The following is a 22,234-nucleotide window of genomic DNA, read 5'->3' as shown; positions in this document are numbered from 1 at the left end:
GTTGAAGTTTGGTAATTCATAATAAATAATAATAAAGATAGACTATACTGTTGAAATATCTGAGATGTGTGGTTTATATAAACTGCAAAGGTAAAGTATAAATTAAAATGATTGTGACCGATGTGAAGGGGGAGGAGAATTGACACGTGCGTCACGTTTAGTCAATATAACAGTTCCGCGTAGGATGCACCTGTGTATCCTCGCTTATGACTCCTCAGGAAGCCTCCTCACTCCTCGATCCTCGACTCCTCACGGTGCAATTAGAGAATTGAGATGTCCTTCAAGATGGCTGAGCTCGATCGGTTTCCGGGTCATAGGAGGGAGGACGGAGGAGCGAGGAGACGAGGAGGGATATTGAGAAGCACCCTATGTATCCTTCCTTTCACGGGGAAACGAAGGGTGCATTTGGCGTCGCTTTTGAATGAGGTAAGCCTTCGTCGCGCTGCAATGACGCAACCGGCCTTCGAATACGGCCTTCGGAGGATGCATAACTGAATTGGGACAGGGGACTTTCAAGATGGCTCCTTGAACACACGTGTTTCGATGAGTTCGCAATCCTAATCACTAAATTAACCTATATAACGCTATTGCAAATATAATCGTAAAAGTTAACTCAAACTAATATTACTGTGATTCACCAAAGACCAAAATGGGTGGCTCAGAAAAAAGGAAAAGCTCCGGAAAGAAGGCTGGAAAGTCCGAACCAACTGCTAACTTGGCTAATAGCAGCATCAATTTGCAGGTGGCCGAGAACTCTGTTAAAGTCTCCTCGATTGCAGACAACATGCACGACTATCTTAAACAAGGTAATGATCCAGAGGAATTTATGCTGGTGAAGGAGGAATTGCAGTGTTTCCAGCTCCCTGTAAATCGCCATTATCCAAACAACGCAGAATTACGGATAAGGATACATCGGTCATCCTCTCGCAGATCTCGGACCTCTCTCGGCTGGTGCAGGACAGATCGGACGCTCTCGAGAAGTTGGTTGAAAGAAACTCACAGGTAATAAATGAAATGAAAACAGAAGTCGGTGTCAACTCAAAACAAATCTCAGAGTTAAAAGAAACGATCAAGTTTATCTGCGCAGACGTCAATGCCATGAAACCTCGATTGAAACAAGCTGAAAAGTGTGCCGAAGTGCTTGAAAGACGTCTAACGTTGTTGGAGGGCTATTCCCGCAGATGGAATTTAAGAATTCAGGGGATTAAAGAGAAGAATGGAGAAGATGTCCGTTTTCGAGGTCATCAAAATATGCCAATGCCTCTTACCGCAGCATAAAGACAAACTGCCTGACGTCGTGGATGTTGCACATCGCCTTGGTCGTGTTAAACCTGGAAGCAGCACTCCTAGAGCAGTTATATTTCAGTTCACATCACGGTTCTTCAGGGATGCTGTCTGGCGTGCCATGCCAAAGATGCAGACTTTCTAAAGAACAACCACCTGAGGATCTCTGAGGACTTGTCTCCTGCCGACAGAGAAATGAGACTAAAATTATGGCCTGCTGTCGAAAAAGCCCGTAAGGAAAACAAGAAAGCTTTCTTCGTTGGTGGCCGTGATTTTGTAGATGGCGTTGAAATTCATCCACCCACTTAAACTACAAGGGACGCCCTTACTGTGAATGAAACTCGAAGGAAATATCTTACCCCAAACATGTTCGTACAAAGGTACTTTCCTTATTTCCTTGATTATTGAGCCTCCAGTTTAAATGTTTTGTTTGTTACATTTATAAAAGAGGCAAAAAAAGAGAGAAAGATACTCTTCACCATACAAGACTTGAATAAGACTGAGACTTTAGTACAATTGTTTTGATTTTCACATTTAAGAAAGAAGCAATAGCACTTATAAAGTGGAAGAGAAGAGACTGAATAAAAATAATTCCTAGCTTTGAATAGGGATTGCTGTTCTCATCCCGGTATTCATCTGTTGTAATCGGTTAAGATTTGCTATATTTTATAGGAATCTTCTGGATTTAACTTGTGTTTTGTTTAGAGTTTTGGTTTATGTCTTTATCTATTGTTTCTCTTAATTGTAGAGGGTTACGTAACATTGTTAAGAGGAAAGCAATTTTTTGTATTTGAAGCGCTTTAATACAGATTTTTGTTTTTTGCAAGAATGCCATTCGGATAGTCTAGATGTTAATTTCTGGAGGTCGCAGTGGGGACTAGATTTATGGTTAGCTCATGGCACTACTCATTCTGCTGGGGTTTGTATCTTGAAAAATCGTTTTAAAGGGAAAATATTAAGCTCTGAATGTGATATGTCGGGACACTACATTTTACTTGCCCTTGAAACTTTAAAATCAACCTGTATTGTTATTAATGTATATGGTTTCAATTTACAAAGAGAAAATACTGCCTTTTTTGATAGATTAGGTGATCAGGTGACTTGTATGTTAGCCTTATATCCTAACTCTTATCTAATCTTTGGAGGTGATTTCAATGTCGTCCTGGACAACAGTTTAGATAGATGGCCACCTCAAACTAGAAATCTAAATCCTGACTATGTAATTGCATTTATGGAAAAATTTTCTTTAATTGATGCATGCATGGAGAAAATCACACCCAACACAACAATGCTTTACTTGGAGTAATAACTCCTTATCTAGTCAGTCCAGGATTGATTATTGGATTACGTCTAAGGATTTGGTTAATGTTGTTACTGATATAATACCTTCTCCATTCTCAGATCACAAGGCTATTTCAATCAGTATCCCCTTTAGTTCTTCTGTAAATTTAACCAAAAAATCTGGGCATTGGAAGTTAAATAATTCAGTACTTCAACATATAGAAGTAATCACCGGAATAGAAAAAATAATTTTAACTTATTGGAATAAAGCAAAAATTGAAAAAAAAATATTGTAGTAATTGGGAACTTTTCAAATTTGAAGTTGGATTTTTTTTTAGGAGGCACTGTAGTGAAATTGCTAAAAAGAGAAAAGCTGACGAGGATAACATTTTACTTAAAATCTCTACTTTAGTATCCAAAAGAGTAGAAGAATTATCAGAATTTGATAAAGCTGAACTTGCTGCACAAAAACTTAAACTTGAAGAGATTTACAAACAAAAGGCGGAAGGAGCATTTGTTAGGTCTCGAAGGAAGTGGCTCGAAGAGGGCGAAAAGAGCTCTGCTTATTTTTTTTAGACTTGAGAGGCAACAAGCTAAAAATAATCACATTGAAAAATTAAGGATTAAGGATAATATTGTAGAGGATCCTAAAATTATTGCAAATTTTTGTTCTGAATTTTATAGTAAGTTGTATGCCTCTAATTTCTGTCAGCAATCTACTACTGAGTTTTTGGAGTCTTTACATAATATGAAACGGAATAATAATGAAGAGTACACTGTAAATGATTTCTGTTGTTTTCACAGGATTATACTGTTTACTGTTTCTCAACAGTTTCTTACTGTATAATCTATGTACAGTAAGTTACAGTAGATTTAGTTGTTTTCACAGTATTAAATTGTTTTTTCAACAGTTATGTACTGTGCACACAGTTGACAGTATGTTACTGTAGAATTTCAATGCATCCTGGGAAAATATCAGTTACTGTTATTCTAAATACAGCAGTGCAATTGACCGCGAAAAACACCACACACAGTTCCACGGGGGTAAAATTGCTAGCCTACTAATGTTATTCTTACATTTAAAATAAAAATGTAGCACTGGTTGACCATTAACAGTCATACTTTATGACATAATTTATGTCAGTGGGGTGTGCATGAGAGCATATTTGACTTTGGAAGAGTTTCTCTGTCGTGTCAGTGGTGCTGCTGTCTTTTCTGCCGACCTGCAACTTCTGGTAAGTAATAATTCTTATAATGTGTATGCAAACGGATTCTAGCTAATAACTTTAAAGTTATTTAGAATAGCTGACCACGATTTCTATATTCAATTTAATCTATTCTAGACATTTTAATATAATATGTATATGATAGGCTACTCTTCAATGTAGCCATTTGGGATGTTACTGTAAATTCAAATACATTAGTACGAAATGACCGTGAAAAATAACCACAACAAGCTGCCATTTTATGAAGAACTCTTCCCTTTCCTCTGTAAGAACACGCAGGCCGTGCATCGCGTCGCTGTCGGCAACGTTTTCGCCATACATATCTGGTTAGTAATTCATATTTTTATGCAAACCATATGAGTTACTTACGTTAACAGATTAACGTTAGAAAGAACTGGCCGCGGAATGTTCTATAACGTTTGTATAAGTCAGACGCGGATTTCTTTTATGTTGATAGCCTAACTTACTTGATTAAATGTGATTTTATTAACATATATTTCATATGTAACCTCTTATAAGGTCAAAATGGTCTAATAATTTTGTTATTTACCACGTTAAGTCGGTGGAAGCACCTGCCCGTTCATTATTTTATGACTTACATGGGTTAGGAATTGATAATCGATAAATGTATCCTGAAATCGGACATCCAAGGTTAGGATTCGGAATTTATTGTTATAAAATTAAAGTGTCGATTCCTCTTTCTTTCCTGACGTTCTGCCATTATAACGTTACCTCAGTGATTGGACCGCGGAAAGCGCCCAAGCTGTATTTTTGTCCAAAATACAAAGCTATGTGTCACAAGGCTAGTCTGTGTTTCTGCCTAGTTTAATGTTTGTCACAGTCTAGTCTGTTTCTGTAAGGTTTCATGCATGTCACAAGTCTAGTCTGTTTCTGTATTGTTTCATGTTAAGTAGTTCCCCGTTATGTTTATTAGTCTGTCACAGGTGTTTCCTATTAGCCACACCCTCTTGTTAGCTCGTTTTCTCTTGTATTTGAGCCTGTATGTCTAGTTCAGTCTTTGTGGGTCCTTAATGTTGTTTGCTGGTTTTACTGTTCCTGTTCCCTGTTCCCTGTTCCCTGTTCCCTGTTCCCTGTTCCCTGTTCCCTGTTCCTGTTCCCTGTTCCTGTTCCTGTTCCCTGTTTCTTGAGTATGTCTTTGTATAGTTTGAGTGGTATAAATAAAGTCAATCTGCAAATGGATCCTACTACCTCGTCTGCTTCAACCTCATGTGACAGAAGGACCCACCTCACCAAGGATCCAGCATATTTTCCCTTTCACCTGCGCCAGGATAATCGCCTGATGGAGGATTATGTGGGAGAATTTTTGGAGTTTTGCCATGGAGTGAACTTTAAGGACACAGACTTAAAGGACATTTTTGGCCGGGGACTTAATACATTTCCTTATTTCCTCATGCCTCCCGATACCCCACATTACACTCTGGCACAATATATTGGGTTCGCCCTTTTATTGAGTGGTTCGCCATTTATGGTGGGCTTATAGGAAGTGAAGAACCCCACAAGCTCACACTATTCCCGAAGCCTGTTATAGTTCATGTCTTGCCCACCATGCCTGAGGCCGCTGCTGCGGAGGCTGTCCCTGAGGCCGTTGCTGCGGAGGCTGTCCCTGAGGCCGCTGCTGCGGAGGCTGTCCCTGAGGCCGCTGCTGCGGAGGCTGTCCCTGAGGCCGCTGCTGCAGAGGCTGTCCCTGAGGCCGCTGCTGCTGAGGCTGTCCCTGAGGCCGCTGCTGCTGAGGCTGTCCCTGAGGCCGCTGCTGCGGAGGCTGTCCCTGAGGCCGCTGCTGCTGAGGCTGTCCCTGAGGCCGCTGCTGCTGAGGCTGTCCCTGAGGCCGCTGCTGCGGAGGCTGTCCCTGAGGCCGCTGCTGCTGAGGCTGTCCCTGAGGCCGCTGCTGCGGAGGCTGTCCCTGAGGCCGCTGCTGCGGAGGCTGTCCCTGAGGCCGCTGCTGCGGAGGCTGTCCCTGAGGCCGCTGCTGTGGAGGCTGTCCCTGAGGCCGCTGCTGCTGAGGCTGTCCCTGAGGCCGCTGCTGCTGAGGCTGTCCCTGAGGCCGCTGCTGCGGAGGCTGTCCCTGAGGCCGCTGCTGCGGAGGCTGTCCCTGAGGCCGTTGCTGCGGAGGCTGTCCCTGAGGCCGCTGCTGCTGCGGCTGTCCTTAAGGCCACGGTGGGCGCTTCTGAGTTGGTCCAGAAGCATATCAGGGCCATCGACCCTGAGACTGTACACGTTGCGTCTGCCGACCCTGTCTCTCTTCACGTCAGTCCAGCCGAGCCCGAGCCGCTTCACGTCAGTCCAGCCGAGCCCGAGTCGCTTCACGTCAGTCCAGCCGAGCCCGAGTCGCTTCACGTCAGTCCAGCCGAGCCCGAGTCGCTTCACGTCAGTCCAGCCGAGCCCGAGTCGCTTCACGTCAGTCCAGCCGAACCTGCGCATCACTCCAAGGCTGCCCAGGAGGGAGCTCCCGAGGCTGTTCCTGAACTGTCTGGTCCACCCTGGTCGCAAATACGGCGTGCACCGCCTTGGCCGCCGGCACAGTTTGCTCCATTGACCTAGCACTCCCACCTGCCCCAAGAATGCCTCCGTTTCACTAACACTCTGGACAATAATTTGAAGAGCGTCTGGTATACGCTCTTTAAAGGGGAGGTTATGTCACAAGGCTAGTCTGTGTTTCTGCCTAGTTTAATGTTTGTCACAGTCTAGTCTGTTTCTGTAAGGTTTCATGCATGTCACAAGTCTAGTCTGTTTCTGTATTGTTTCATGTTAAGTAGTTCCCCGTTATGTTTATTAGTCTGTCACAGGTGTTTCCTATTAGCCACACCCTCTTGTTAGCTTGTTTTCTCTTGTATTTAAGCCTGTATGTCTAGTTCAGTCTTTGTGGGTCCTTAATGTTGTTTGCTGGTTTTACTGTTACTGTTCCTGATTCCTGTTTCTTGATTCTTGAGTATGTCTTTGTATAGTTTGAGTGGTATGAATAAAGTCAATCTGCAAATGGATCCTACTACCTCGTCTGCTTCAACCTCATGTGACACTATGTGTGACATTTAGCCTACAGTATTGTCGGCTATAATATCTTTGTTTGTTTGTTTTTTTTGTTGTTGTTGTTTTTACTATGTGTAAACTGACATGTACTCATTTGAAGGGAACGATGCCTTGTCAAGCTTTTTTTTAAGTCATGTAGTGCTATCACACAAGCAAAATTTAGCCTACGTTTTAACGTGATCGTAAATGAATTGATTTTAAACAACAGTCCAACAAACAAGATTTTAGTATTAAGTGAATTACACTTTAGACATCATTTTGTCTGTTTTTGCTGTTTAGCCAAAACAACAACAAAAACGTACTGTATTTTAACTGTCTTGTCTGTTCTCCTTTTCCACAGGTGTGAGCTGTGCATGTTAAGAAGATCCCTATCCATCTTGACGACCGATGAATTGTAAATCTAATCTAATTTAATTATTCTATTTATCTAACTACTACTACTATACCTTGGTCCAGTACTGACCCACTGAGAACATTTTAAACTGATTATTATCCATCTGTGAATTTTGTCTATCTGCAAGTTGTTTAGAATTGTTGTGTGAAAATAAACGTTGCTGTACAGTTTAAGGTTTAATTGCATAAAAGCTTGGATAGAAAACTTCCTATTGCAAAAGTTAGAACATAAGTCTGCATATAAATGATTATTAATACCGTAATGCAAGTTTTTCATGGCATATGTACATGATGAGGTTGTTTTGTGTTTAGTTTTTTTTTTTTAAAGGACACTGGATAACTTGTCATTTTGTAATACTCATCTGGATTGGTGGTTTACTCGTCAAAGCTTTTATAGTTTATAAGTTTATATGTGTCTCCCAGCCCTGCAAATCTGGTCCCTTAGATAGAAAGCAGCCAAAAACCCTTTAAAATCAGCAACTGACCAGTTAGACAGTCTATCTCAAACCAATAGACAATCTTAGACTAGTTTAAGCTGTTTTACCCCAGCAGGGAGTGGGTGGATGAGTTGCTATGAACTATCTTTCTAATAGATTGATCAGATAGCACCCCTTTAATCTTTTCTATTTTACCTGTTCATGATAATTTTTGCATGTATTTATGCATAATTGTTCATGATTGTCATGCATGATTTTTATTGTATTATATTACATTTTTATTATTAATGTATTTAATTGTATTAATGTATTTAAATGTATATTATGTAAATGCACTAATGTGTTTGAAAATACACAATAAACCTTGTGCAGTTAAAGCTTCAATTGTTCTTTTTTCTATTTCCAATTAACAGTTAAAATAATATTTATACGGATTTTCTACAGGTTACTGTCACAGTCCTCCGTCTGCACCAGTCTGTCTTGTCTTCAGCACTACACTTCCCAGGATCCTCTCGTCACCCTATCCCGTGTGCACTCCCTCATCAGCCACCTGTTCCTCGTCATCATCATCTGTTTCACCTGTTCTCACCCCATTATGTTTGATTATTCTGTGTATTTAGTTCCCTCTGTTTTACCCATGATTGTCGGTCGTTGTTGAATGTTACCTCTGTGAAACCCTGTCCTCCTGCCTGTATGTTGAAAATAAATACGTTTCATTGTTTATCTGGATTCCTCCCGCTACTTCTGCCTGCACTCTTGCACTCCACCACCTCAGCTCGTGACAGAACGACCGACCAACATTTAACTGAGAATTATGGACCTTCCAGCGGTAAGCCTCCTCTGTCTGGACCAGGAAGACCGTTCCCTGGAGTCCCATACCCGGGACTTTCTGGAGTTGGCGTTCCACACTCACTATTCGGACCGCTCGCTGTGTGTTTTCTACATCGCCAGCCTCAGCGAGCGGTCCCGGGCACGCCTCCCAGGGAGCGGTCCCGCAGATGATTTCCTCGCCTGTGTGGAGTGGGTGCTGGTGTGCTGTGAATCCCCATTCTACGTGGAAGAAGTCACCAGCACCACTCCAAACCCTGAACCCTCATCTTCTCTGGTCACCGTCAGCCCAGCCGAGTCCGCGCTCACCGTCAGCCCTGCCGAGCCCGCGCTCACCGTCAGCCCTGCCGAGCCTGCGCGCATCGTCAGCCCTGCCGAGCCTGCGCGCACCGTCAGCCCTGCCGAGCCCGCGCTCACCGTCAGCCCTGTCGAACCTGCGCGCACCGTCAGCCCTCCCGAGCCGAAACTCCCCTCACCGCTGGTTCCGCCCAGATCCTCAGAGACTGAATGCCCTTCACTGCTGGTCCCGTCCAGCTCTCCAGAGACTGAATGCTCTTCACCGCTGGTTCCGTCCAGCTCTCCAGAGATTGAATGCTCTTCACCGCTGGTTCCGTCCAGCTCTTCAGAGATTGAATGCTCTTCACCGCTGGCTCCGTCCAGCTCTCCAGAGACTGAATGCTATTCACCGCTGGTTCCGTCCAGCTCTCCAGAGACTGAATGCTCTTCACCGCTGGGTCCGTCCAGCTCTCCAGAGACTGAATGCTCTTCACCGCTGGCTCCGTCCAGCTCTCCAGAGACTGAATGCTCTTCACCGCTGGTTCCGTCCCGCTCTTCAGAGATTGAATGCTCTTCACCGCTGGCTCCGTCCAGCTCTCCAGAGACTGAATGCTCTTCACCGCTGGTTCCGTCCAGCTCTCCTGAGACTGAATGCTCTTCACCGCTGGTTCCGTCCAGCTCTTCTGAGATTGAATGCTCTTCGCCGCTGGTTCCGTCCAGCTCTCCAGAGTCTGAATGCTCTTCCCCGCTGGTTCCGTCCAGCTCTCCAGAGATTGAATGCTCTTCACCGCTGGTTCCGTCCAGCTCTCCAGAGACTGAATGCTCTTCACCGCTGGTTCCGTCCAGCTCTCCAGAGACTGAATGTTCTTCACCGCTGGTTCCGTCCAGCTCTCCAGAGACTGAATGTTCTTCACCGCTGGTTCCGTCCAGCTCTCCAGAGACTGAATGCTCTTCACCGCTGGTTCCGTCCAGCTCTCCAGAGACTGAATGCTCTTCACCGCTGGTTCCGTCCAGCTCTCCAGAGACTGAATGCTCTTCACCGCTGGTTCCGTCCAGCTCTTCAGAGACTGAATGCTCTTCACCGCTGGGTCCGTCCAGCTCTCCAGAAACTAAATGCTCTCCACTGCTGGTTCCGTCCAGCCCACCAGAGACTGTAAGCTCTTCACTGCTGGTTCCGTCCAGTCCACCAGAGACTAAACGCTCGTCACTGCTGGTTCCGTCCAGCCCACCCGAGACTGTAAGCTCTTCACAGCTGGTTCCGTCCAGCTCTCTAGAGACTGTATGCTCTTCACTGCTGGTTCCGTCCAGCTCTCCAGAGACTGTATGCTCTTCACTGCTGGTTCCGTCCAGCTCACCAGAGAATGAATGCTCTTCACTGCTGGTTCCGTCCAGCTCATCAGTGAATGAATGCTCTTCACTGCTGGTTCCATCCAGCCCACCAGAGACTGAATGCTCTTCACTGCTGGTTCCGTCCAGCTCACCAGAGAATGAATGTTCTTCACTGCTGGTTCCGTCCAGCTCCCCAGAGAATGAATGCTCTTCCCTGCTGGTTCCGTCCAGCCCACCAGAGACTGAATGCTCTTCACTGCTGGTTCCGTCCAGCCCTCCAGAGACTGTATGCTCTTCACTGCTGGTTCCGTCCAGCCCTCCAGAGACTGAAGGCTCTTCACTGCTGGTTCCGTCCAGCTCTCCAGAGACTGTATGCTCTTCACTGCTGGTTCCGTCCAGCTCTCCAGAGACTGTATGCTCTTCACTGCAGGTTGCGTCCAGCTCACCCGAGAATGAATGCTCTTCACTGCTGGTTCCGTCCAGCTCACCAGAGAATGAATGCTCTTCACTGCTGGTTCCGTCCAGCCCACCAGAGACTGAATGCTCTTCACTGCTGGTTCCGTACAGCTCTTTAGAGACTGTATGCTCTTCCCTGCTGGTTCCGTCCAGCCCTCCAGAGACTGAATGCTCTTCACTGCTGGTTCCGTCCAGTCCTCCAGAGACTGTATGCTCTTCACTGCTGGTTCCGTCTAGCCCTCCAGAGACTGAATGCTCTTCACTGCTGGTTCCGTCCAGCCCTCCAGAGACTGAATGCTCTGCACTGCTGGTTCCGTCCAGCCCTCCAGAGACTGAACGCTCTTCACTGCTGGTTCCGTCCAGCCCTCCAGAGACTGAATGCTCTTCACTGCTGGTTCCGTCCAGCCCTCCAGAGACTGAATGCTCTTCACTGCTGGTTCCGTCCAGCCCTCTAGAGACTGTATGCTCTTCACTGCTGGTACCGTCCAGCCCTCCAGAGACTGAATGCTCTTCACTGCTGGTTCCGGCCAGTCCTCCTGAGACTGAACGCTCATCACTGCTGGTTCCGTCCAGTCTCTCCGAGGCCGAGCTCTCTTCTTCGCTGGGCCCGACCAGCCCAGCTCCAGAGACCGTCCTGCCAACGCCACAGACCGTCCAGCCAGCGCCAGAGAACGTCCAGCCTGTGCCGGAGATCGTCCAGCCTGCTCCGCCCTGGTCTCGCCCTCAGCCTGCCCCGCCTTGGCCACGCCCTCAGCCTGCTCCGCCCTGGCCACGCCCTCAGTCTGCTTCGCCCTGGTCTCGCCCTCAGCCTGCTTCGCCCTGGTCTCGACCTCAGCCTGCTCCGCCCTGGCCACGCCCTCAGCCTGCTCCGCCCTGGCCACGCCCTCAGCCTGCTCCGCCCTGGCCACGCCCTCAGCCTGCTCCGCCCTGGCCACGCCCTCAGTCTGCTTCGCCCTGGTCTCGCCCTCAGCCTGCTTCGCCCTGGTCTCGACCTCAGCCTGCTCCGCCCTGGCCACGCCCTCAGCCTGCTTCGCCCTGGTCTCGCCCTCAGCCTGCTTCGCCTGGGTCTCGCCCTCAGCCTGCTTCGCCCGGGCCACGCCCTCAGCCTGCTCCGCCCTGGCCACGCCCTCAGCCTGCTCCGCCCTGGCCACGCCCTCAGCCTGCTCCGCCCTGGCCACGCCCTCAGCCTGCTCCACCCTGGCCACACCCCTCTCAGCCCTCAGTTCGTCCCCCCTCCTTCCTCTGTTCAGCGGCGTGAGGTCACGCCTCCCGGGAGGGGGGAGTTCTGTCACAGTCCTCCGTCTGCACCAGTCTGTCTTGTCTTCAGCACTACACTTCCCAGGATCCTCTCGTCACCCTATCCCGTGTGCACTCCCTCATCAGCCACCTGTTCCTCGTCATCATCATCTGTTTCACCTGTTCTCACCCCATTATGTTTGATTATTCTGTGTATTTAGTTCCCTCTGTTTTACCCATGATTGTCGGTCGTTGTTGAATGTTACCTCTGTGAAACCCTGTCCTCCTGCCTGTATGTTGAAAATAAATACGTTTCATTGTTTATCTGGATTCCTCCCGCTACTTCTGCCTGCACTCTTGCACTCCACCACCTCAGCTCGTGACAGTTACACAGTAGCACTATAAAATAAATACAATAACATTTCATACTATACAGTATTATTAAAAATTAACAGTGTAATTCTGTCCTTTAATATGGTAAGAAATTACAGTAAAATAATGTTATTTAATTTGCAGTATGCTTAACAGTACTGTAGTTAGTGTTACGGCAATTTTACTGTTAAATGAAATACAGCAAGTACTGGATAATTGTTGCCAGTAAGTTACTGTTAATTTGACAAGAAATTTTTTACAGTGTACAATATATGTGAAGCACCACTTAATTTACAAGAAATTACCGATGCAATTAACTCTTTGAAAAACAATAACTCACCGGGAACAGACGGATTAACGACTTTCATCCTCGTTTTTGCTTGAAGTTTTTAAAGAGAGTGTAGAAAGTGCCCTGCTTCCTCCGACTCTGTGTCAAGGACTTATAACTTTAATCTCAAAACCTAATAAAGATCCATTGTTAATTGATAATTGGCGGCCAATTACATTGTTAAATAACGATTATAAAATTATTGCTTTGGTTTTATCTAAAAGATTAAAATGTGTTTTAAATAACTTAATTGATGAATGCCAATCTGGCTTTTTACTAAAAAGGCACATCTTTAATAATATACGTCTGGTTTTAGACATTAGATTATTCTGAGTTTCTCTGTAATGATAGTCTTATTCTCTTCTTTATTCTCTAGACTATTATAAAGCCTTCGATTCCCTGGAGCATGAATTTTTGTTTCAGACTCTTCGCAAGGTGGGATTTGGTGACTTCTTTTGTAGATCTATCAAAATGCTTTATACTAACTGCAATAGCTCTATTAAACTCAGTAGTGGTACCTCTCCTAGATTTTCTCTGAATCGGGGAGTCAGGCAGGGATGCCCAATATCCCCTTATCTGTTTCTGATAGCTACTGAGCTTCTAAATTTACATATCAGAGAAAGCCCTTTAAAAGGAATAACTATTGATGACACTGAAGTTGTAATGAGTCAGTTAGCTGATGACACTGTTTTGTTTTTAAAGGATGCCTCTCAGGTTGCGGTAGCATTAGAGACTCTTGAGCCCTTCTCTAAAGCGTCATGCCTTCGCCTTAACATAAACAAATGTGAGTTACTCCCAGTTGGTAATTGTCTGGAGTCCTTAATTTGTAATATTCCTGTAAGTGAAAGTGTTACTTATTTGGGAGTTAAAATAATCAAAGATGATAAAACAAGATGCGCTTCCAATTTTCTTCCAATTATTGAAAAGACACGTAAGGTATTGAATCATTGGTTGCTAAGAGATTTATCACTCAAGGGCAGAGTTCTGCTTACTAAAGCAGAGGGCATTTCTCGATTATCATATGCCGCGCAATCGATCTTTGTTGACAAACACACATGTAAACAAATTGACGGTATATTGACAAAATTTCTATGGAAAAACAAAATTCATTATATAAAAAAATCAGTAATACTGAATTCATATGACAAAGGCGGGTTGAATTTTATTGATTTTGGTTCTCTAAACTGTAACTTTAAAATAAATTGGATAAGACAATACATTCAAAACTCTTCATCTATTTGGAATTTAATTCCTCGGTTTATCTTTTCTCATGTGGGTGGCCTAGAATTTCTTTTGATGTGTAATTACAAAATTGAAAAACTACCAATTAAACTTTCTAAGTTTCACCATCAAGTACTGGCTAATTGGAGTCTTATTTATAAACACAACTTCTCACCTCATAGTTTTTTTATTTGGAATAATGCCAACATCTTGAATAGAAATAAGTCTTTATTTTTCCATAATTGGTTTAGTAATGGATTGCTATTAGTGAATCAATTATTCAACAATGAAGGGAATTTATTTACCTTTGAAGACTTTATCTCAAAGTACAACATTCCTATTAAATTAAAAGAATTCAAGGTGCTTACTAAGGCAATACCTGCAGGTGTACAGATGCTGTTCCAAAGCAGTGCATGTACATCCACACTCTCCGTCTGTCCTACTAGACCTGAAAACACTTATGTTGGCAATATCTGTTTCTGTGGGTTTAAAGGTGCCATCTGTAATAATTGAGGTAAAAATATCCAAAAAAAATGAGCTACACGCAACAAAAGAATGAGAAGAAATAAGTGCAATGATGTAATTAAAAAACCGACAAGTTATAGTGCTGCCGAGATATAAACCTAAATTAGCATGCTAAATTACTAGCCCCGGCCCGGCAGGTGTCGTAATACCAGTTCCGGCCATGGGAGGCGGTATGCAGGCGGGCAACGTTACCACCAGCCAAACTGCAGTACACGAGTGAGTCGCGCTCGCGCAGGCTTGTGTGTACTTGAACCTGATGTCAGTCGTGTGGAAATACAGCCCAATACTACATTTCAGTTCAGGGAAGAGTTCAAAAAATGATTGGTCGATATCACGCATGAGGAATACATTTTGGTAAGTTGTAGTATACTGTATCTTTCAACAGTGTTCGGGTTCTTTTTCCATTAGCTAGTAGAGACGATCGGTTCACGTGCGCTGCTGTCTGTCAAATTAATTCAAACTAACAATAAAAGTGTAATATGAACAAAGGAATACCGTAAACTTAAAATAATAGCCCGCAGGCTTTTATTTTCCCATATCGTCGAAATGCAACAGCTTGTTTTTGAGACAAGCGTCTATGAGTCGGTCTTCATCATTTAGTGTTGAGATGTTGTTCATTGAGTCTCTGATCTCTAAAAATCTCCAAATGCTCCACGTGAAACTGCGGTCTTCCGACCTTTTACTATCGTGACAAATGATTTGAATAATATGCGGAGAAAGAGAGCAAAACAGCGCTCGCTTGTGTTGTTTGAAGACGTGAGTGCGTGCGGCCGCGGCACAACACATTTTCTGGAGGTATACTGCCCCCATCTGTTATGGAATATGGAATATTTTTTGTAAGTTTGGTCATTACCTCAAATTCCTCCTTACAAATAAAGTTAAAGAAATCTCTTATAAATGAATTCACAGAGTTTATCCTACAAAAATATTTCTACAAAAATTTAAAATTAATATTGACTTAAAATGTTCTTTCTGTGAATGCTCCACTGAAACGACCTCTCATTTGTTTTGGTCTTGCCATTATACCCAGCTTTTTTGGAACAATGTAGAGATTTTCATTGCTAATAATATTTTAAAAACATTTAAATTGTCTTACAAATATGTGATTGTGGGCTATTATATCGAGGATCACTCCTTAAAGGATGTCGGTTTTATTATAAATTTTATTTTATTTTTATGTAAATTTCACATTCATAAATGCAAGTTTACAAATAACAGACCTCTTTTTATGGTACTTGAAAAAGAGATCAAAATGTATGTAGGTGTGATGTCAAAATCTAAAAATAGTAAAGCAATTAAAATGATTAATATATGCTCATCCTTGAACATTTTCACATAATATAATATAATTTCACATATATAATAGTTTCACAAATATAATTAATGATGCTGATATATAAAAGAATACTCTATGTATTTATATTGCATTAGAATACGCTTTGGAATTGATAAATGTATATATATATAATGTATATCTGCTGGTAAACTGATATTTATGTACCCTAGCTCTCATTCTTTTTATTTTTTATTTTAATTATTTTATTTTTATTTTATTTATTTTCTGTTCTTGTTGAGGAATGTGAAATATGTTGTATGAGAAATTACAATGTACATGCTACTTGATGTTCACAATAAAGCATAAAAAAAATAAATATAAAAAATAACTGAATTGACCTTTCGCCGGCCCCTCCCACAAAATGGCCATTGTCCAATCACACATCATAGCAACCGTTACTGTGTGAGCTGTTCCGTCAAACAGTAAGCGGTGCGCCCACGGTGTTTGTAAATCGGACACATGATACCCCGAGAGATTGTCTGGAGAAGTTGTGTTTTTTCCCTTTCCAAAGCCCAAAACACAACGCGAGCGGTACCTAAGATGTATTAAACAGTGTGGACGCCCCAATTCCAGTTAAATGTGTCGAACATGGTTAACTCGTCTCGCGTGCAGCGTGCGTGCGACTGAGATTAGTCAAAGAAGCACGGAGAAAGCAGATCAAGAGGATCCACAAAGGACTTACTGTACATTTTCTAAAGGGTTGTTGTTAACATACCATGATATTCTCTGGGAAAATGAGCAGCAGTCAGCTAAGTTAGCAGTGCAGCACCGTAGACTACAGTTTAGAGGACGTTCGCAACGGGGAAAGCATGAAGCTTACATGACAACATCAGTTCATATATCAATATCGTAACGAATAGAAATAACCTTAAATAACGTATGGTTCTCTGCCTCTTTCCGTCTCTTATGCATAACGTTAGTTACTTTTTAAACACGAAAATCGCATTCAGCATGAGCATGACACGCAATCGGTTGCTGTGGTAATGAACAACCTGCTTGTTAAAGCGAACGTGCTACTCCTGTATCGGAGGCAAACTGAATAAATATGCAGTGCAAGTTATATATTTCGAACTCCAAATAATTAGCCACTGAACCAGTTTATAAAATCTTCAAGGCTGTGCTGGTTGCATTTGAGGTAACTTTGCATGGTCATGGGGTTTTTCTGATTTTTCTTGAGACTGGTAAGCATTAGCATCAATATTAGTCGTGTCTCATTCATTTCTTAATTTTATATTTGGAATAAATCCCTCCACCGCATACCGTAACCCCTTTTGCTTCGATCTTGCTTGATATCGCGGAGGTATTGCTCCAAAAAAGGTCACTGACACGCACGGGAATACCCTTTGCCGTCATGGCAATCTGTCGCGCTGCCCGTGTTTGACCATTTGTTTGACGGAGGTAGCAGCAGTAACTAAGGGGGCGGGGCTCGGCGAAAGGCTAATTGGGACAGCCTTCATTCACCGCGATGACGCAATCGGCCTTTAAATGCGGCCTTCGCGGATGCGTCCTTCGTCGCGCGGCTGTGACGCAATCGGCCTTCAAATACGGCCAAGCGTCCTTCAAATACGGACTTCGGAGGATGCAGCCTTCACATTGGGACACAGCTATTGACACTGATGAATTAAAGTGGAGGGGCTCCCCTGTTTCAAGATGGCGGCTCTATTGACGCATTCGTTCCAATGAACTGCCGTAGCCAGGGTGAGGTGGTTTGCTGCAATGAGACTTATTACTCCACCACCAGGGGGCGCGCAGGGACTTTCAGATGCATTAAACAAAATTCAAATCCGGGATTATCACGCTGATACGTAGTACTTCCGGATTCAGTTAAAGTTCAATTTAAAAAAAAAAAACTTCCGTTGAATTACCATTCTCACTCGCGAACTGATGACGGACTACACTAAGTTTATTTATACGTTGTCCCTGGTAAATTAGTCTGATTCACTAAAGTGCCGGCTGCAAATAAACATGCAACCTTGTTTTATTTTAAAGTTTTAATCCACTTATTCCTTATACTCAATTCAGTCGGGAATCCATGAAAACTTAAGTAGGGTTGGCGTTGTTGGTTAGATTTACAAAGTGGAACAGAGCAGTGACATATATAGCATTCGTCTCAGTTATTGTTGAACTGCGTCGGAAGTGGACATGCACAAAGTTGACAAATCCCGCCCATGAAACCCGGAAGCGTGATAATCCCCTATTGTGGGACCTGTTGTTCCTTTGGATGAATGACGGGCGTGGCAAGATGGCAGAGAGAGCGGACGATCTGTGAATAGCTCAGAGTAGAAAAACCTTTGAAATCAATGGAATGTACTTAACTTATCAAAATCCTAAGTTATTAAATGTAAAACCGTTGGGAACTTATCCTAATAATTTAGAAACGTGTAAGTAACCCTGTGCACTTCTTGGAGAGCGTTATTGTAGACCATAACATGGCTAGCTATAAAACTAATGCTAAAATGAAGGCTCTACAAGCACACGACTACTGTGGTACAGAAAGTATGGAAACGAATGTAAAAGGTCCAAAAATAGCCTAACATCGCCTTCCAAACCACCGGCACCACCAAAAAAGTCAAAACAAGACGACGTCGTAGCTGCTGGCGCCCATATAGATGACGCATCTAACGCGGCAATCCTGGCTGCTATCGGCACTCTTCAAAACATGATGCAAGATTTCAAAGAGGATCTAAAGCAGAACACACTGACCATAGCCAACATCGTGAAAGCGGTAGAGTTAAACTCTGCGGAAATCAAAGATTGTAAGGAACAGTCCCAGAAACTGCACGTCGAGGTGAAACAGAAAGAGATGAACACGGAGCTTGGAAAAAGAGCAGCAGAAGTGGAAAAAAGGAGCTCATCCTGGATTCGGTACACCGTCTGGGGCCGAGTAACACCAACCGCCCTCGTCAGATCATCATGCAGTTCACAGGACGACACTTCAGGGACGAACTCTGGCGCATCACCAAACTTCACTCCGTTTGCAAGGATCTCAACATCCGATTCGCAGAGGACCTCACCAAAGAAGACAGAGTGGCACGGATGGCTGTGTGGCCGAAAGTCGAACAAGCGAGGAAGGCAGGTCTAAAGACAGTGTTTCGGGGTCCCCATGCTTTCATTAATGGCCAAAGAGTCTTGCCATAGACACAACGTTCCACGGTTTTTGAACAAGTGAGTTTGAATGATAACGTGTTCTCAGGGTTTTGCTACTATTACATTTTCCTAATAGGAAACTCTACTGTTGTTTAAGTTCTGTTATCCATTGTTGATTGTTTGTTATTTTGTTTTTACCTATGTTCACTTTAAAGAGTAACATCTCTTTAATGTCTGTTAATGCAAGGGGTTTAAAAGACATGACAAAGAGAAAGTATTTTCTTATTTTGTAAGGGGAAGAAGTCTAATAAAATTTTTTTGCAGGAAACTCATTCTAATGTCGATGATATTACCTTCTGGTGTAAACAATGGGGAGATGAAGCTTACTTTAGTCATGGCACTTCAAAGTCAGCAGGTGTCGCCATCCTCCTAAATAACTTCAAAGGTCAAATTGTGTCCCATAAGGCAGATGAGTTTGGTCACTGGCTGATTCTTATCATAAACATTGATGGTCTGAAATTCATCTTAGTCAACCTTTATGGCTATAATATTACAAGAGAAAACCGAAAGCTACTTGAACAAATTGGCTTACATTTAGATAATCTTAAATGAACTCACTCAACTGATAACATCATAATTGGAGGTGATCTTAACCTAGTTCATGATGAATTTTTTTGATAAATACCCTCGCAGACACTCTGCTAGCCACCCAAACACCATATTCACAAACTTTTGTGAAAAAAATAACTTGGTTGATACTTGGAGACATTTAAATCCAGGAATATTTAAATACCCATGGTTTAGTTCAAGTCACAGTTTTAAATCCAGAATTGACCATTGGTTAATTACAAATAATTTACTGCTTTATAATATTATCTCTTATATTTCTGCTGCACCACTAAACGATCATAGTGTTATTTTACTACAGATCAAACCCAATGATAACAATATCCACTCACACACTTATTGGAAGTTCAATTCCAGCCTGCTCAAAAATAATGACTACTGCCAGAAAATCAAATTGTTAATTAAAGAAATTACCAATTCTAAGGAGCTAACAACTGCTACCAAAAAGTGGGAATACCTAAAATATAAAATACGCAAATTTACCATCTCATTCTGTAAAATAATTAAAAAAGATAGTGAGAAACAAGAAGTAGACATTATTAATCACTTAATTTTTTATTGCAATAGGCCAAACCCAACTGAAGATGATAGACAGAAGATATTAAACCTCCAGCCTAAACTGGATGAAATTTACAGTCGTATGGCCCTAGGAGCTAGGGATGGGGAAATGAAGCTTCATGAAGCAATGAGGCTTTCCCCTGACTGTTCCGGGAAAAGATTCAAAGATTCAAGAGTGTCGAGAACAGCGCCATCTGGTGCTTATTTAAAATAAAGCAGCCAGAAGCTCTGAGTAGTATGAAGCTGCAGACTCGGAGACCTGCATCTACAGTCCCCCTGCACCCAGAGCCCCTCATTCTCAGACCCCTCGTTTTTCGAGACAGCGCCTCCTATCAAATTGTATTGGATAAACATGTGAAGAACATGTGAAGAACTTAAGCCAAAACGTGAGTAGGCTATCTTCAATTTTATTTAGCGAATCGTAGTAGCCTTTTCTTTTTTATAATAAAACTAATTTAGCTCATCGATACAACATATGAATAGTCCATTTAGTATTTGTAAAGATAGTTTGTAACAAGATTTGAGCCGTTAATGTATGTTTTTTCGCCCTCTTCCCCCCCAAAAAATATTTAGATAGCTAGCGATAGCCTTTAACCTTGGACTTTTTGTAGAAATGTCATAAATGCTGCAGTTATTTTCACTGCCCATTTTGTGCCCCCATATATTTCAAACCCACAAAGTTGTCCAAAGTTCAAAAACATCTCAAGGGACACTTCAACAGAGCAGTGCAACATGGTAGCTAACATTTGCAAACATCTTTTTTCTTTTTTTTTTTTTGAAACATCATAAGACATGTGCTATCGGTCCTATGTTGTAAGCTGTTCCAGGGTACACCATACATCGATGGAGTTGCCCCTGCCGAATCCAGCAACATATCATATCATATTTTATGATTATGCAAAGCGACTTATAAATGAGGTTTTTTTAATGCAATTGAAGACGAAAAGAAAAGTCACGAACACAGTTTTTTCTTCCTTTTTTTTTTACAGCAAGATGATGTTTAGGTGATCATTAAATAAAGTACAGAATTATTTTTTATTGGTGTTTTGTCTATTCTGATTTGTTTTGCTTCGCATTCAAAATATCAAAAAACGGATATTGTAATGTTAGCATGGTAATGTTAATTAGACCATTATAGGTTGAGCTGAAAGAAAAATTGGAATTTGAATAAAAAAATATAAAAAAACATTGTAGCAATATAATATCACATACTATTTTTCTGAAGATAGTTCAATCTGTAATTATATCCCTTCCATCAGTAAAAATTAGTTTTTTGGGCACATGCATTAAGCAGGGAACGCAAATATTTATTGGATAATTTATTTGGAGAACGTAATATTGCATCCTATTGTTTTTAATTGCATTTGGATAATCGTGTGCTGTACTCTGTGTGCGGGATCTTTTGAACAGCAGGAGGCGCTGTGTTCGAAAAACGAAGGGTCTGAGAATGCGGGACTCTCGGTGGGGGACTGTAGATGCAGGCTCCGAGTCTGCAGCTTCATAATATTGGAAGCTCTGGCAGATGGAGCAACCACAACACACTACAGAGTTTCAATGTTATGTGTACAAATAAAAACATTACATGTTTGTGTTTGATTTTTTCATTTGATAAATTCATTTTCCCATTAAAGTGTGACAATAAAATATAATATAAGCTTATATTATTCAATAAGATTTAATGTAGGCCTACTCTCTCTCTCTCGAGTCTGCTCCCGGCGTCTTTATCCACAAGTTTCCGAGGGGCGCTCCTGTAAAAAATAAAGTGGGTGAAACTTCCGGTGACGCGGCGGAAGTAGCATTCCAATGGTATTTTGTGTGTTAGTTAGCGAAGAGGCTAGCTGTTTTTCGGAGAATTATTTTACTATTTAAAGACGCAAATCTTTATGAGAGATGTCGTTACGGAGCTCAGGGACAACATGTGCTGTTCACGGTTGTATGTATAACCGGACTAAACTAATTCAGTGGCTTAAACGTGATTGTTTTGAACATAAGCTGAAAACGAAATCAGAGTGATCCTGCCAGAGCCCGTCTCTGATCCTGCCAACGACTGTAGTTTCCATCACCTCCCAAAAGACGACGAATCTTCCTGTATACATTTGTTTAAATTCTTAATGTTCTATAAACTCTATCAGCATGTGATTGGCTGTTCGCTACTGATGTTACACCTAAACTCAGGATCAAAGCCTGTGTTGACAGAATTCCAAATGTGCCAGTTAATGTATTCAAGAAGCACATTCATTTATAATTTTGAATAAACTCCGACCAAAGCACAATGACTAAGTGTGTATTTTTTTATTTTGTTTGTCAGCTCGCACAACTGTCTGTCACCATGCCTTGATGAGTATTGAATATTGATTATTATTATTATAATACTCCCAATCAACTACTG

Source organism: Pimephales promelas, chromosome 18 (assembly GCF_988280905.1).
Source record: "Pimephales promelas chromosome 18, fPimPro1.hap1.1, whole genome shotgun sequence".
In the NCBI taxonomy this organism is placed as follows: domain Eukaryota; kingdom Metazoa; phylum Chordata; class Actinopteri; order Cypriniformes; family Leuciscidae; genus Pimephales; species Pimephales promelas.
This window is presented reverse-complemented; position numbering follows the sequence as displayed.